This window comes from Equus przewalskii, chromosome 29 (genome assembly GCF_037783145.1).
Source record: "Equus przewalskii isolate Varuska chromosome 29, EquPr2, whole genome shotgun sequence".
Taxonomy (NCBI): domain Eukaryota; kingdom Metazoa; phylum Chordata; class Mammalia; order Perissodactyla; family Equidae; genus Equus; species Equus przewalskii.
Genome location: NC_091859.1, coordinates 34,677,029 through 34,692,153, shown reverse-complemented (window position 1 = coordinate 34,692,153; position 15,125 = coordinate 34,677,029). Strand labels below are relative to the sequence as shown.

Sequence of the window (15,125 nt, the reverse complement as noted above, 5' to 3'; positions counted from 1 at the left end):
GCCGGCCATTTTTTTCCAGGGAAACATTTTATCTGCAGAATCCATTGAACTTGATGTTGTCAGGAACGTGGAACAAATACAAACTAGCAGGAACTGTGTGAGATATTAAGCACACACAACACGAGTTTGATGTCAGCGGTTACCACCACCTGCGCCCTTGAGGATGTACCTTGTGGACGATCCCCTGACATGTGGACCATTTGACCACAGGGAAATTCAACTCACTGAAGACCATCAACACCTGGCTCCCCAGCCTGTCACACATGCAGTCTTCTGTCTACACTGGCTTTCAGAACTCACTAACCACCTGCTTGCTGTGCTTCCAGTTGATTTGGCATTTTATAAGCAACGTAGATCAATTGGAAAAGTGAATTATCCCTGGTTAGTGACTAATAATGAGATAATAACATTATAACCACCCAAAGAAAGTGTGTAGGAGCTGGAGAAAATGTGGATGCGGCAAGAGCAGAAAAATTGAATCAAGTTATGGAAAAGAAAAAAAATCAAAAGTGGGTGACGGCAGGAAGGCCAAGAGCAGTTCATTTGGCTTCCGAATTAAATTATTCCTCTGTTAAAGACGAATTTAGCCCTACAAAATGTAGGAAAATCTATTTAAATAACCATTGAGCTAATAAATCCAATAAATCGTCATGATCTGACTGAGATATCTCAGTCCCCTTGTTTGAACCTTTGAACGCCCGCCCGCGATCCGTAGTAAGAGCTGCTTCTGCCGCTCTGCTTAGACGCCCTTGTCCTCGTCTGCTGCGCTCCTGCCCCAGCAACCTTCCTGTGTCTGTCTCAGAGTCTTCACACTTGCCATTCCTCTGCCTGAACATCTGTTCCAGAGCTCCACACAGCCTGCCCGTCTCATCCTGGCTGAAGGAGGACCCCAGCCCCTGCGTCCTCTGTCCCACCTTCTCCCACGACTAGTCTTCCTCTCTCCCGCAATCCTATCAGCTCTCTTTCATAGCCGTTCCTGCTACACGAAATAATCCTGTATTTCTTATACATATATGTAATCTTATATATAGTTCTTCGTTTGCAGGTTCATTGGAATGAATAGATGTAAAAGTAGGACGTAGTGTTTGAGAGCAGGGCCGTGGGGCCGGACAGCTCCGCCACTTACTGGCTGTGTTTCTGGGCGAGTTACTAAATCTCGTGGGACCTCGTTTTTCTCAACTGGGATGATAACATGCTTACTGTGGACTGAATCGTGTGTCACCCCCTGCCCCACGTTCATATGCTGAAGCCCTGACGTGGAATGTGACAGTATTTGGAGGTGGGACTTTTGGAAGGAGCCCGCACGATGGAATTACTCCCCTTACAGAAGAGATCAGAGAGCTGGCTCGCTCCTTCTCTGCATTGTGAGGACACAGTGAGAAGGCAGCCCTCTGCAAGCCAGAAAGAGGGTCCTCACCAGGAACCAAATCTGCTGGCCCCTGGATCTTGAACGTCCCAGCCTCCCGAATGGTGAGAAATAAATGTCTGCGTTCAAGCCCCAAGTCAATGGTATCTTGTTACGGCAGACACAGCTGACTAAGACCGGGCTATTTTGAAGATTTGATGAGTTAATGGATGTAAGGCAATTAGAATATAGCCTGAAACATAATAAGCTCTGTATGCATTTAAAAAACTTTTTTATTATGGAATATTTCAGATATAGAGAAGAGTAGAGAGAATAGTATAATAAACCTCAATTAAACTATCACTGAGCTCCCATAACCATCAACCCATGGCCAATCTTGTTTCATCTGTGCTTCCATCCATTTCTCCCCTACCAGCTCATTTAGAAACAAATTTCAGACCTCACATAATTTTATCTCTAATATTTCAGCATGCATTTCTAAAAGAGGGATTCTTTATTTTAAACATAACCACAATATCATGGTCACACCAAAAAATAATGAACACAATACCATCATGACACCTTAAAACTCAAACTTTTGTCTTGGCCTTGCCCTTGCCCTTGGCCACCACGATATCCCCAGACCTAGAACATGGTCTGGCATACACCAGGTGTTTAATAAACAGGTGCTGAAAAATAAATGACTTTTCTCTTTGCTCCAAGGGTCTCATATACGACAATCCTCCGAGGGGCTCAACATCTCTGAAGCTTTCTCCGTTTAGTCAGATTCGTTCACTCTGTACACATTCTCATGGTAACTAGTTTTGGCTTGAATAGTGCTATTTAATACGTTTTATCATCCGAGATGTGGAGGGATGGGACCCACTGGGGAAGGAGAAGAGCAGCGAGAACATTCAACAAATTTCTCCGGCTTCCTGAGTCAATGCTTGGCCCCGTGTAAGTCCTGGGATCCAGGGGTGACTAAGACATCATTGAGTAAAATAACCCCAAAGTTCGTATAGATCAATGAAGACCCAGCAAGAACCAGATCCTACGAAAGAGAAGAATATTGGGGTACAACTAGGCTTATTAGAGATCTACATATTAACTCTAGATAATATAGAGTCATTAACTTATTAACATTTTAACTTATTAACATAGTAACATTAATATTAATGTTAGTGGAATGTTAATTAAGCTAATATAATGTAAGTTAATGTTAATGTAACATATTAATGTTAATATTAACATCATAACTCTATATAAATCAGACCTTTATAGTCAAACCCAAATGGTTCTAGTGAGGAAGACAGGTAGATCAGTGGAACAGAGCAGTGAGATCAGAACCTTATCGACGGATTCACGAGAATGCAGTATGTGACAGAGATGCCATTTCAGTTCAGTTGGAAAAGGAGTAATTTTTTAATTAATGAAACTTGCACAACCATCTTTCTTTTGTTAAGAAAGTTGAAACCTCATTTTACATCATATATGCAAATAAACCCCAGATGGATTAAAGAGTTAGCCAAAAAATTTAAAATAATAAACATCTTGGAAGAAAATGCAGAATATGACAAGGGCAGTCTCTGGGCATCAAAAAACAAGAAAGTCGTATTTAAAAAGAAAGACATTTTACCACACAGAATTACCTTTGTGGCAACAGATAGCATCACAAAGTCAACATATAAACAAGAAATTTGAGTACAAAACTTTTTGCAACACGTGTCAAGTGAAAGGTTGATATCCGTAACATGCAAAGAGCTCTTACAAACTGATAAGAAATGAGCAAGGAGGATTGGAGGCAGGCCAAGGATGAGCAAATGCAAGCCACAGTGCAAATCCAAATGGCCAAGAAACTCACAGAAAGATACACAAGCTCGTGAGCTGTATGGGAACCCGAAATTAAAATAACTATGAGATCTCATCTCGTCCCCATCAGACTGGCAAAAATTAAAAATAGTACTAACACCTATTGCTGGAGTGGATGCAGGGAAATAGTAGGGTCATGAATTCTTGGAGAAAATGTGACATGTTACGGTGTTTTTGGAAAGCAATCTGACAACATCGACTGAAATGAAAAATACATATATCCTTCAAGTGGGCAATTCCACTCTCGGGGATCTATTCCATCGAAATCAAAGCTCCACTTGAAAGGATGTGTGTCCAAGGGTGTGTGTTGCAGCCCTGTTTATAGGTGGAGGGTGGGGGCAGAGGTGAGGGTGGGGAATAAAGGAATGCCTGTCGATATAAGCCAGATGAAGAAGCGACAGTACTTCCTCACCGTGAAATATTATCCCGCCATTAAAAGAATGAATTAGAGTTATTGCAGCTGACTCAGGGAGAGTCCCACGAGTGTTGTTGTTTGAATGATAAAGCGAGACTCAGAAAGGGAGCCTCGTACGATCCCATTTTGTGAAATGACTCAGCCCCCGACACGCGAATGTGCGTATGGGCAGGTGCAGGTGTGTGTTTGTGTGTGAATATTACCTGCACGGATATTTTGTTTACGATGTATAAACATATAGAAATACGCAGGTTGTTGACACGGGGATGAAGGGGATGGGAAATGGTACGTATAGGGAGGAGGGAGACAGGCAAAAGAGAAAGGAAGACTGAAAACCAGCTGGCATGTACAGCCTTATTCTGGTTCTGTCCCCACAAAGATTGTCTCCACGTGCATCGATGCGAAAAGACAAGGGGAGGTGTGGAGAACGGAGAGCATGAAAGAGCCCCGCCTGTCCAGAGAAAGGAGGGGAGGATGGCCGGAGCTCAGTGTGGAGGTGGGGATGGGGGTGCTGTGGGGGGAGGGCGAAAAGATGCCCGAGATTGGAGGAGACGAGGCCTCGCCACCTGGGTTAGACCTCAGGAAAGGTGCTAAGCAGGGAGGTGCTAGCATCTCACATCTCCCCTCAGCCCTCTCTGTACCACACAGTCCTAGGTGCTTGGTATAAATTAATCCCTACTCTACTGAGGGAGTCTTCCCTATTTTCCCATTTCACAGGTGGGGAAATTGAGTCTTATTGGGGGAAGCATGTTCCCCAAGGTCCCTGGGACTCTAACCCAGTGTTCTAACTCCAGACTCCATGTTCCTCCCACTGCCCCATTCAGTGTGGCCTCCACAGTTGATATAATCCCCTCAGTGGTAGGGGCAGGCCAGGTGTGAGCCCCCCAGCCCCACGGGGCCGGAAAGAAGATGAGGACTCAGAAGAGACCCACTTGTCGCTGAGTCCTGAGTTGAGCAGAAGCGGAGGAGGGAGTTGACCCACAGAGCCTCTCCCCGCTCTGGGGCTCTGGTCACGTACTGGCTGGAGCTTTGCAGACAGGCAGAGCTGTGTGCCAATCGTGAATCTGCTGTTTGCCTCAGCACCTTCACCCCCCTGAGCCTCAGTTTCCCCAAGGTTTCTGCAGCATTAAAGGGGCAAGTGCCTGGCATGCGATAGGCAATCAGCAAATACAGGGCTCTACAGGATGGAATCTTGATTCTATCATGTATTAGCTGTGCAACCTTGGGCAAATTGCTTAACCTCCCTGTGCCTCAGGTTCCCCATCTGTAAAGTGAGAGCCATGACAGAACTTCCCTCGAGGGCTTGCTGTAAGGTTGAAATGAGTTTATACAATGTGAGGCGGACCTGGCACACAGGCCACACTCAGCAAATGTGGTAACTGAGTGGTCAACAAGATTTCCCCGTTGTTACAGAGAATATGCTGCAGTTATCACTTTTCTCCTCTTCTCTCTCCTCCCACCCACCCCCACCCCATTTATCAACAAATGTGTATGAGTCCCCGTTCTGCACCAAACTCTGTGCAAGATGCCAAGGACGTGATGGTGGGCGCAAGGGACAAGGACCCAGCCTCTCAGCACTCAGGGCTTATCAGAAAGATGGAGAAACAGCATTTGCAGCGCAAGGCGGTGAGGCCCAAGGTGGAGGCTGGGGGGAGCCTAGCCAGGGCACCAAGACCAGCCCTGTCTGGGGGCCAGGCCCTACCCCAGGCCTGCGGACGCCCTCATGTCCCTCTGGGAGACCGTGGGTTCTGCATTCCAAGCAGGCCCTCGGAGCAGGTTGATGTTGACCGGCTAGCGCACAGTGGGTGGCTCGGCTTGGATAACAGACGGTCGGCAGCCCTACAAGAGACTCCGACTGACGCCGATGAGGGGTTCAGGTACCCGCGGGCAGTTGAAGGGAAGCTGTTTTAGAGAAAGAGGAACTTGACACCCTGCAGAACCCACCAGGGGTCAGTAGACAGGTTCATGGTCCACCCGCCACAGTCTGTTCCTACTCAGGCCTGGCCGAGGCAGGACACGGTGCTGGACCGCATCTCTCAGATGCTCAGGACCTGGCTACCCTCCCCGCCCGCCGCAGAGCACCCTTAGCCATTTTGACCGCTTCTGTAGGGAGCCAGGTCTGCTACAGTTACAGAATTGGTGGTGCACGTGGCAGAACATGATAACAAATGGATCATGATGAAAACTTAGCGAGGATGAGACCCTCACTCAGTCCTCAAGACAACAGCCTCAGGAAGCCACCGTTATGCCCGTTTTACAGATGAGCACACAGGCGCAGAGAGGGGGCATAAGCTGTCCCGAGCTCACACAGCTTGTGAGGTAGGGTGGAGCCAGCATGTCTGCCTGCAGGGAGCCCTGGGCCCTACCACCACCCGGGCGTGGGAGCAGCCACATTCTGGTCTTGGGTCCATATCTCAACATGATGCCAATGCCTGCTTCACTTGCATCCAAGGCCTAGAGAAGGAACTCTGCCGAGCCCAGAAGCCTTTGCTACTGAGTCACTCTCAGGTGTAACTGACATCCCCGTAAGCCTGCAGAGGAGGGAAGCCCACTTCCTGAAAGGCAGGACAGTGGGCTTTGGAACCGCTATTCAGCTGGAGGAAGAGGCAATGGTCACCTCCTCCGTGAAGCCTTCCCTGCCTGTCTCTTTCCATGCTGTGCTCCTGTCACCTCGTGGGCCTCCCTCTATCTCTCCACGTTCAGTCATCGGTTCCTGCCAATGACAGACTTGGTTTTGTTCATCTCTGCATCCATCGCTCAGAGCTTGGCACACAGTAGGCACTGTGCTTGATTCAAGGCTCTCCCCAACCCGGCCCACCTCACTTTCCAGCCTGATCGCTGCCGGTCTCTCCTGACACTTTGGCAAAACAGAATTACCTCCTGGAGGCGGGGACTATCCAGTCTTGTCCCCTGAGCTGCCTTGAACGCATAGTAGGTGCTCAACAAACTTTTGTTGAGTGAATGTTTCACATCCCTTATCTTGGACCTACTCTCCCCTCTGCCTGGGAAACCCTTCCCCAGCCTTCTCTGCTCCTTGTCCTCCGCTGGTCCTTCAAGACGCAGCTCAGCAGTCACCAGCTCCCAGAAGCCCTTGCTGAGCACCCAGGTGGCATGACCTGTCCTGCACATGGTGCCTGCGTGCCTCCCTCCGCCCTCCGTCCACTGCATTGGGCTCCACTCCACTGGTTGCTTCTGAGCAGGGACCACGTCTTTTTCATTTGTCTGTTTTATTCAGAGCACAGAGCCCCCAATAGGAGGCCAACATGTTGCTAATATTTATTTAGGGCTTACTGTGGAAGACGCACTGGAAGTAATTTTTATTTCATTTAATTATCAGGACAGCACTTTGAGGCAGGGGACGCTGCCCCATTTTCCAGACAGGCCAGTCGAGACTTGGGAGTGTTTGGTTGCTGGTCCGAGGCCACCCTGCTAGGAGGCATCAGAAGTGGGACCTGACCCCCAGCGTCCCCGGCCTGCCTGTCGTCCAGCCCTGCCACCTCGGCAGTCCCTCCTTCTTGAGCCACCTGAAATCCACGTGGAGAGGTGTGTCCCCTTTCTTTCCTCCTTGTCACCTCTCCAGGTTCCACTTTGCCCAGGAACCTCTGAAGTGCCCCCATTCCTCTCAGAAACCTCCAGCATCTTCCCCCAAAGATACCCCTGGCTTCCCCATGCCGAGGTCCAGGCCAGCTCTCCCGGGCTGCTCCACCCAGGCTGCTCCCATCTCCTTCATCCTCTTGCCTGCTGGAGCTTCTGCTTCTCTCCCTCCTGACCTGGGGGTTTTGCCGTGTAGTCCACACATATGTGGCACCTACTATGTGCCAGACACCATGAAAGAGGCAAGAAATATAACAGTACCACAACCAGACCCCTACCCTTACACTATAAATCAGAAAATAAATGCAAATTGGAGGTGAGGGACACTGCTAAGGGTTAAAGGGAAAATTTAAGCAGGTAAAGAGTGAGTGATGATGGAGGAAAGGGTGGATGGGCTTTTATATTGGGTGATCAGCTGAGAAGACAGCTGTGGGAATGACGGAATAAAGCAGGTACTTGGAAATGAGCATCCCAGACTGTGATGCAAAGGCCCTGAGGTAGGTGTGGGGCCATGGGATCCAGGAATAGCAGGCTGATTTGGCTGGAGAAGAGGTGACTGAGGCTGGTGATACAGCACATTCAGGACCCATTCTCCGTCCTCTCCCACACCTGCTCACCCAAGTGCACTGCCCTTGTCTCACTTCTCCATCCACCGCTGGATTCCTTCTCCCATAACAGTCACTGGAAATTGCCCTTTCTCCCTGCCTTTCTGCTCTTTAACATTCTGTTTCTTGCTTCTCCTCTGTGTCTTTGCATGTCCTCTTTATTTATTTTTTTACTCTGTAACTTTCTTATTAATTTTCTATTGTAATTTTCTTCACTATGGTTCAGTTCCTGGTGAAACCCCACCCCAGCCTGGCGGGGAGCATCTTTGATGGCTGAGAGCTCTGACTGCAGGTGGAAGTCCTGGGTAGGAAAGGACTTCTCTGTGAGAATTCTTGTCATGGACACCTCTACACGTGGATGTTCAGCTTCTGGTTCTCCCCAGGCTCAGAACTACCCACACACCCATTTACGGGCTGGGCCAGCCCTGCCCCACTCTCCCAGCCCCCTGGGGCAGCAGACACTTGGGGTTCCCTGAGGCTTCCTCGGCAGCTCTCGGCACTGCAAGGAGCAAACTCTGCTGTGTCTCCGAGTGGCTCCTTTCCCCAGGGCCCAACAGCCCCATCTGGGCCTCCCTGCCGCGAGTGCTCCAGCATGGGGCTGAAGACCTATGTGGGCTGGAAGCCTCCGGGCATCCACAGTAGACCAGGTGTGGGGTCAAGAGAGCACAGCAGGCCCGGGAGCAGCAGCATGGGGAAGGCGGGCCCGTGCTGGCCTTCCCAAGTCTGATTCTGGTGCAGCCTCACCCCCATTGGCTCCCAGTCCTCCCATAGCATCTCGGGGCCACCTTCCCCTTCCCCACCCCCACCTCCCAGGGGTCAAGGGCTTCTAGAGACCTGCTTCTCCTATTTTCCAGATGCTAATATCTGGTTCCCCTTGGTTCATCCCCACAACCATAACTTTATTCACTTAAAAGACATTCACTGAGCCCCTACAATATCCCGGGCACTTTACAGGCATTGGGGAGACCACAGTGAACAAGACAGATGTGGTCTGACATCCTGGGGGAGGCGGGTGGGTGGGGAGAGATTTCAGACAATAAACAAGAGAATGTCAAGTTGCAACAAGCACTGTGCTGAAAACAAAACAGGCCAGTGTCATACAGAGTTATTGTGTGATGAGCTATGCCTCTCTGGAGGTGACAGCTTGGCTAAGACCTGAATGGTCATCTAGGATCCAGGGTTCATAGAGGAAAGCATTCCAACAGCAAGAGCAAAGGACTTAAGCCAGGAACAAACCAGACACAGCTGAGGCTCAGAGAGGTTAAATCATAGCTTAAGGTCACACAGAGATTAAGCAGCAGGGCTGGGATTCAAACCAGTCCATCTGACTCCATGGCCTGTTCTCTTCCCACTTCACTGCTTCTGCCTGGGTAAGGGCCGTAGGACAGCGATGCCGACGGATGGCCCACCGCCCCGGGGACGGCAGTCTCCCTGATTCATCCTCATCAGTCCTGCCAACCCCGCTGAGGCTCCTCACACGACTCAGGACCCCTCTGAGCTCGCCTCTGCCGCTCCTCTACTTGCATCGCCCTCCATCTTCCTTGAGCAACTGTGACCTTTTCTCCAGGCCTCTGAAGGTGAGCTTGTCACCAAAGCAAAGCCTTCTGAGACCCTCCATGACAGAAATAAAAGCTTCTTGCCTTGAACTTCCACAGCACATATCTTCATTTTGTTCGTTCATTCATTCATTCATCAAATATGTATTGTGGACCTACTATGTGCGAGACATTAACCAGTAATTCCAAAACACAGAGGGAAGTGCCACAAGAGGAGAAGGATGGGGACTGTGAGGGCACACGGCAGGGAGTGCCAGACACCCCGGATCTTCCTCAGGCTGGGTGACGCTGCCCTGGAATTAGCTGTCTGCTCACCAGCCTCCTTGATTCTGTATTTTAATCTCATCTGCATCCCTAGCACCTCAGCGTAATGCCTGGCACAGAGCAGACATGCATTTAGATTTTTATGTCAATAAAGTAAATTGGTTTTATAGAGTACCTACTATGTGCTAGCCACTGTTCTAAGTGCTGAAAATACAAGCGAACAAAACAGACCCAAATCCTTGCCTTCGTGAGGCTTATATCCTAGAACATAGGGACTAGAATGCAATTGAGAGAATTATTTACATTCCTAGTTAATGAGTCAACATGCTGAGAAGAGACAGAACGGGAGCAAGGAGGAAAGAGGCAGTAAAATGCAGCAAAACTACGTTCACAACCAAAGCAGAATTCTCAGTCTGCCCCACTCCGCATGCTCCTCACATACGCCAACCTGCTTCTTCCTCGGAGTGGCCCATCTCAATGGACACCAATATTCATCAGTTCCCTCCCCACTACCCACCAAATACCTCCACTGCTTCCCATCCCCACGGCCACACGCTGGTCCAGGCCACCATCATCTCCTGCTCGGAGCCCAGCAGCAGCTGCCTGACTGCCTCCTGCCTCAGGGCTTGGTTTTCACATTCCCTATTCCACCAGCCTCCTCCAGGTTGCCTCTCATGCTTCACTCTCCTCTCCACAGCCTCCAGGCTCTTGGCCTAAACCATTTCCCATCACTGTCTTTAGAGCAGCCACACTTAGCGTGTTTTTCCTAAAACCGGCCAATCACCTTTTCCCATGTGCACACACGTCTCAACCTTTGCCTGTGCTGCGCCCTCGGCCTGGATTGCCCTTCCTCTTCTCTGCTCCCCTCCACTCACGCACCCCATCTTGGCCTACTTGACTCTTTCTCATTCGTGCATCTCATTCTAAATATCCTGTCCTCTTGGAGGAGGTCCCTCACCCCCCAGCTTGCGTTTGGTCTCCCTGCTCCACGGCCCCACAGCTCCCCTCACCGAACACTCTCCTCACCTCAGTGTGGCTCTTCCTTACCTGTCTGCTCCTCCCACTTGTCTTCAGGTCCTTGGAGGAAAGGACCATGTCTGTCCTGCTCAACATCCCCAGGAAGTAGCATGGTACCTGACACATAGTAGGTGGTCAATTTGTTGAACAAATAGATGAACAAATGAATGAGCTGTGGGACTTCTGGCTGGTAGAATTTGAAGCAATGGGAAATATTCAAATCTCTGTTGTGCCACTTAACTTGACACATGACTTTGGGACTTGACATATGACCTCTCTGAGCCTCGGTTTACTCACCCTTAGGATGAGTAGGAACATGCATTTGCAGGATTGTGTAAGAATCTGTGTGAAAATGCCTGGTACCTAGAAATTGCTCCCTAAGTGCTTGCCAAATCTATGGGTGAGACGTAACTAGTCTTAGTGTGATATCCTTGTTCAGAAAGCTCGTATCTTGAGTCAAGGCACAGAGATTAAGATATAGGCTCTCAAGCCCTGCTGCTGGACTAGACTCCTCACTCTGCCACTCACTAACTAGACAACCTCAGGCCAGACGCTCAAGCCATTATGTGGCTCGGTTTCCTCATCTGTAAAATGGGAATAATGATAGCACCAGCCTCATGGAATTGTAGGATTCAGCTTAGATCAGTGCCTGGCACAGTAGCTGTTGTCATTGCTATTAATGTGTAACAGTGGCAACCACATTGTCAGGCTTCTACCCGTGGTCCTCCTTGACAGATGAAGAGAGATTTCCAGAGAGGTTAAGTGACTGCCCAAGGTCAAACAGTGAGGAAATGGCAGCCTTGTGCTTCAGGGCCAAGTTTGCTACACCCAAATCCCATGTTATTTCCACTCCATCAAAGAAAGAGCTCAAAATAGGCCTGTGGCATTTCAGCTAATTTCCTCTAAGCCCTTCCACGGAGCCAACTGCAGGCACACAGAGCTGCTCCCCTAAGGGCATCCATTCAGCAGCTGCTGAGGATGCGTCCTTGTGGATCTAAACCATCTAACGGGGCTGCACCAAGCCGGCTCTTTCCGGGTAGCCTTGCCTGGTCTACAGATGGGACCTAAGGAGTAGAGATAGGTTGGGGAGGGGAGTGGTCCATGAGTTCGATGGAAGAAGAAGCTGGAGACCAATCTGGACACCAAGGACGGGAGGAGAAGTGAGGGGAAAACCACTTTTAATGAATGCCTACTATGTGCCAGGCACTTCACCTTACACCACTTAATCCTGACTATAATCACTCAGCCACTGCTTCTCAAGCATGTCGTATGTATCAAGCGCTGCACTAGGTCCAAAAGATAAAATGATGAGCAAGACACAGCTATGGACCTCCAAGGGCTCACCGGTCAGTGAGAGATGACATGTGGCCACTAAAGCACTTCACACAGGATGATAGAGGCCTGAGCAGGGTGGCAGCAGTGAAAGGCAGGGAGTAGCTGAGAACAACTTCAGAAAGGAGGAGGCAGGCACCGACGTGCCCGTTTTACCTACGATGTGCCATTTTACACGCCCATTTTACAAAACTGAGGCTCTAGGAGGCTCTCGACCTGTTTGGAGTCATGCAGTTACCAAGTAACAGAGTTAAGCTGTGCCCGCAGGCCTGTTCTGACTCCCAACATCTCTGTTCTCTCTGTGCTGGCAGCCTGGAGCTGTTACGTTTCCCCCTCCCTCCTCTCCTTTTCTCAATGATTATCTGGCCAGAAGATTAATCAAATGCGGCTAAAGCCGCAGCCGCTGTCAGTAGCTAAGATGATAGCAGCTTCTGTGGACAGACAGAAGCTTCTGATCCTCTGTTACTGATTCTGTTTAAGCGAAAGATTCAGGAGTTGGTCTGAAAGGGGTCGGGGTGAGAAGGAGGCTCCCTCTCCAGCCTGAAGGGCTTTCTTGGGCAGGTCAAAGACAGCCAAGGAGACGAGAGAAAGAGAGGGCGAAGCTCCTCAGGCCCCTGGGCCGGCACCCGAGTCTCTCTCCACTCCCCTCAAAAGGCCTAGCCCATCCAAGAGGCCTTCCTGCCGGCCCCTCACTTTTCCTCAAGGACAGAGCCAAGAAAATCACTGATCTGAACCACTGGCTAAGCTGGAAAAGCCCCCTGCCCAGTGGGATCAGCAGATCTGTCCCTCCTCCACGCTGGTTCCCATCCCCATCGTCACAGGACGAGAAGCCAAACTGGAGAAATCCTCAGTCTGCAAACTCAGCTCGTGCTATACTCCACAGCTACCTTAGCAGAGGTTGCTGAAATCTTGGTTCTGTTCTCCCAACACCAGGACCCTCTCCTAGGTGGCAGGAGCCGGGCAATTGCCCCTCTGTTCCAAGAAAGGAACTGAGAATGAGAGAAGGACATTTTATACAGGAAGGAGAAACAGGTATTTTTTCCACATCAAAAAGAAAGCACTGGACATACCCCAACTGTGAGCGAAGGGAAAGAAGTTAGGCAACACCAAGAAAGTCTATTTTTAATACAATCATCTTTTACAGACTCTTTGATAATCACCAGATCACTGAGAAATCATCAAGCAAATGATCTCAAGACACAAATGGAGGGAGAGAGAAGAAAGGATGGGATGACTGAGTTATGAAATGGAGCTATCTCTAACTCCCAACTGACCCATCAGACTCAAACCTCTCTCTAGGCTCCTCCTCCCAAAATTTAAGAAACAGTGCACCTGCATCACCTCTCATGGGCTCTCACGCACTGACTGTGAAACCGATCAGAGAAAAACGTAACCAGCAGCAGCGGGAATCTGCTGGGCTTCTTTTTGCAGGGTTCACATTAGGGAAAAGTTACAGACATAGAAACAAGAGGTGACGCTGTAATTAACCCAGGATAACGATTCTGCTGAGGAAGAAGCGAGGGTTATGATGTGTTTGTGTGTTCACAGCAGGGAGATTTTTATCTCTTCGAATCTGGTTTATGAATGACATGGAAACTTAGAAGGATTCACATTTCACCCACTTCCCCTGCAAACATGCTTATCCTTGAGATGAAAATCATCACCCAAGCCCCAGCCACCAGTCACCTTTTCACCCATCCTTTTCCACGAATAATCTTTCCAAAATGTCTGTCGTAGGAGCAAGAGTCAGAATTTCACGGAAAACTACAGAGAGACACGCACAGTGCGCTGCACACCCCGTTAGCCAGAGAGAGACAAAGAGACAGAGACGAGAGAGGAGCAACCAAAAGGAGACGCAGCTCGTGTGCCGGTAAAATAAAACGAATCCCCCCCAACAGCAAAGTGACAAGGATGATTTTAAAAAAAAACACGTAGAGACGGTGTTTGTAATTACCCATCCAGGTTATGTTTTCACAGCTTCCAGGCAGAGAAAAGGCCGGTTGAAGTTTTGTGCCCGTCTGATTGTGATGGGAGGATTGTATTTGAAGCTCTGGGCACGTAGAGATGGAATGAGAAGGAGGCTGAGCTGGAAGAAATACCAAGGGGGGGAGGGAGGGGGAGAGAGAGTGAGAGAGAGAGAGAGGGAGAGAGAGCGAGCTGTCTCTAGCTACGCCTTCCTCTAAGCTCCGGGAGCCCAGGAGAGCGCTCATTTTAGGATTTGGGAGAGGGGTAAAAAGAGGAGAGGCAGCCCCCGCTCTGCCCTGGCCTGGCTGCCCCCCGAGGCGAGGGAGGACTCCGGCCCGCGCCCCCCTCCGGGCGGGCCGCCCTGGGAGCCGGGGAGCGCGGAGCGGGCGGCGCGGGGAGCTGTCCAGTTCAGCACCACCCGGTAATGCAGTAGGTGGGAGCGCCTCCGCCGGGGCCGAGCCGGCAGCTAGTGGGGGGGCCCATCCTGCAGCAAGACGCCGGGCTCCCTCGTTTCCAGGAGCTTTGCAGATAGGGGGAGGGAAACCCGCCTCGATTCTCCGGGAGAAACCCCCTCCCTCCCCCACTTCGCCAACACTACCCCCGCCACCAACAACAATAACCGCCGCCGCTGCTCGTCCTGCCGCCGCCGCCGCCGCCGCGCCCGCCCTGCTGCTGCTGCTGCTGCCGCGCCGGGGCCAAACCATGGAAGGCGAGACCCCCGCACCTGTTCAGCTGAGATCAAGGGCTTACAGAATACTGGGAAGTCTGGTCTGAAACGAAAGCGCCCGAGACCCCCCAAGGAAGAGAACTGGCGAAGCAAAGGATTTTCATGGCGCAGGCCGCAGAGCCGAGAACGAAGACCCAAGGTTGCATCTCGGCTTTTCCAATCTCTAACTGTCTAGGTCCCGACCATGAGAGATTGTGTTGAGAATGCGGCTCTTCCCTGGTTCACTGTGGAAGCCATCTCCAAATTAGCTATCACATATGGAAACTGGAGACCAGAATTTTAGGAAAAGAGATTAAGGCATCTCACTTGGGGGGGGTGGGGGGTGTCTTTTTATTTTTTTCCTTTTTTTTTTTAAGAAAAATCACTGCAACTGGAACAGTTTCTGATCTCAAAAGGCAAGCCTCTCTTCCCGTGTGATCTTTATAATTTACACTCT

At 50.1% G+C, this 15,125-nt stretch overlaps 1 protein-coding gene and 1 long non-coding RNA gene across 3 annotated transcripts in view; one reads left to right on the top strand and one right to left on the bottom strand.

Annotated features, from left to right (window-relative positions):
* Nucleotides 1–1,620: 1,620 nt before the first annotated feature.
* On the bottom strand, nucleotides 1,621–14,847 carry LOC139080353 (uncharacterized). The gene is made up of 3 exons (XR_011534806.1): nucleotides 14,713–14,847; nucleotides 13,952–14,083; nucleotides 1,621–2,396 (listed from the first exon to the last, which is right to left on the bottom strand). It is a non-coding gene; the product is annotated as an uncharacterized lncRNA (long non-coding RNA).
* Nucleotides 14,316–15,125, top strand: part of CACNG2 (calcium voltage-gated channel auxiliary subunit gamma 2) — a 112,209-nt gene continuing 111,399 nt past the window's right edge. The window contains exon 1 of one of the 2 annotated variants that reach the window (XM_070600558.1): nucleotides 14,316–14,828. The gene's annotated coding sequence lies outside the window, so the exon portion shown is untranslated. Of the gene's footprint in view, nucleotides 15,085–15,125 lie in introns of both variants that reach the window. The other variant, XM_070600557.1, reaches the window with a different exon arrangement.